This window comes from Bidens hawaiensis, unplaced genomic scaffold (genome assembly GCF_021521415.1).
Source record: "Bidens hawaiensis isolate Kalapana, Puna unplaced genomic scaffold, B.hawaiensis_p1.1 tig00085734_1, whole genome shotgun sequence".
NCBI lineage: Eukaryota > Viridiplantae > Streptophyta > Magnoliopsida > Asterales > Asteraceae > Bidens > Bidens hawaiensis.
Window position 1 is genome coordinate 15463 of NW_027504164.1, and position 2276 is coordinate 17738.

Below are 2276 nucleotides of genomic sequence, written 5' to 3' on the forward strand. Positions count from 1 at the left end.
CAGCATTATTACGGTTTCGTTTCAGACAAGTGATCAAGTGCGGCAGTCCGCTACTGCTTTGAACCGGAGTACCCTGGGAACAGACCGCGAATCTGTTTAAGGGAATTGTGTCAAACACAAGCCCGGTTCACCGTTATCATTTATTGTTTCTATTTTATTATTTCCGGTTCTAATACTGGAATACCAACACATGTAAACCTTAAAATTAAACCGCATTTCTGTGTTTTCAAAGTGTGCCCATCGTGTCCATATCCTCTCTAAAATCTCCAGAGTAATGAGATCAGAATCGCATCCTTTTTATACATATTATGGAAAGTCAACTGCTGTGATTTTCTTTGATTTCAGCCTAATTATAACATTATAATTTACAGATTTCAAAATTACACCTGTTTAAACATTTCTGGAAGATATTCGCTTGTCTTTTTCAAACTTAATGCTCACAGATTTTAAATTTGTCTCTGTTTGTTTCCCCCCTTTCAAGAGGGGATCTATATAATTACTCAGTGAAGCACATGCTAACCAACTAATCACCTGACAACCGGTTACACTTCATAGGTCAGGTTTGCACTTCATAGATTTGTCAAGTATTAGCATACCTTCGATCGATGGCTTCTTCAAGTTCATGTGATCACAACAAAAGCTACAAATATAATGTGTTTCTGAGCTTTAGTGGTGAAGACACACGCAAGACCTTTGTTGATCATCTTTATGCTGCTCTTGATCGACAAAGTATTTACACCTTCAAGGATGACGAGAGACTTGAGAGAGGAAAAGAGATCAGTGAAGAGCTCTTACAAGCCATTGAAGATTCCAGATTCTATATTATTGTGTTTTCCAAACGCTACGCACCTTCATCATGGTGCTTAAACGAGCTTCTGAAGATCATGGAGTGCATTAAGACCAATGGGCATACTGCTTTTCCCGTGTTCTATGATGTGGATCCTTCTGATGTGCGTAAACAAGCTGGATCAGTTGGGGAAGCCCTTGCCACACATAAGAATGAATCAGAGGTTGGAAAATGGAGAAAGGCTCTTAAAGAAGCAGCCAATTTGTTTGGTTTGGACGTGAGGAACACTGCTAATGGGTAATTCTTCATTATATCTACACTATGGCATCTCATTTTCTATTGGCAAATTATAATGTAAAAGACTTGCATTCCAAATTGTATGGATAATAGCAACGCAAACGGACGGCCAGGTCGGGCTGGGTCATAACGGGTTGAATGAAAATGAGTGATATGGTCTAAAATATACATATTATTACATAAATATTCTCTACACTTTTAAGTGCTTGTGAGCCAAGTTTTTATTGAATATTATTAATATTTGGTTCATATGCGAGTTTTTAAAGATTTCATGAGTCAACGAGCTAAAAAGAGTATTTATCAATACTAAACTAAGTTCATGAAAAATTAATATATCTGATATGTTATTATAATTTTATTATAAATAGAATTCTACTATTTTAACACATAACGTTTAAGTGATTTTAGTGATTGAATTCTTTGCTTTACATTTAAAATATAATAATATTATGTAACCCTTCCAACAATTTATTTGATGTAGGCAGGAACCAAGAAATAATGTAGTAGGCTATAGAGTTTATTATATTGGGCTTGTTTAGTGCTTTTGAACATGGACTGGATCAACGAGCTTTGCACACATGATGTAGGCTGAATACAAAGAAAAAAAAAGAAAGGGTTTTGTTTCAGTAATTGGAATGTCGGCAATAATTATTAATATAAAAAAGGTTTTAGTGATAATATGAGGAGGAGACCCCTACGCATCAGGTGAGAAAATCAGACAAAGGGGACAGCACGCAAAAAGAAAGAAACAAGAAGAGGAAGGCCGTTGGTTCGAGTAGAGAGCATCCGGTTTCAACACCTACTCATCAAAACATCATTATTATTTATTTGGTTTGAATATATTATTTTCGTCATGAATTTATTGTTTGAACCAATTTATTTTCTTTTGTTCTTGAGTATGTGTAGGTCCCTATTCGGGTGGATCTAACAACGTCTTTGGATCAACTTAACTTAGTGCTAGCGGAAATCACACTAAGCAACCAAGAGGTCTCGGATCTAGAGATTATGTTCGGTTGAGTGTAATAAGAGAGAAAGAGAGGGCCGAGAGAAGGAGAGAAAGTGTGTAATTAGATTTTTTTGCAAAAGGTTATTTCTCTCATGGCATGCTCCCTATTTATAGGGTGGCATGCATGAGAAGCATGAATTATATTCACTAAGGCCCAATGGGCTTCTTTACAATGGACCGTGGCCC

The 2276-nt window shown here is 36.3% G+C and overlaps 1 pseudogene; it reads left to right on the top strand.

Annotated features, from left to right (window-relative positions):
• Nucleotides 1–605: 605 nt before the first annotated feature.
• Nucleotides 606–1088, top strand: LOC143607711 (toll/interleukin-1 receptor-like protein pseudogene; annotated as a pseudogene).
• Nucleotides 1089–2276: the final 1188 nt, after the last annotated feature.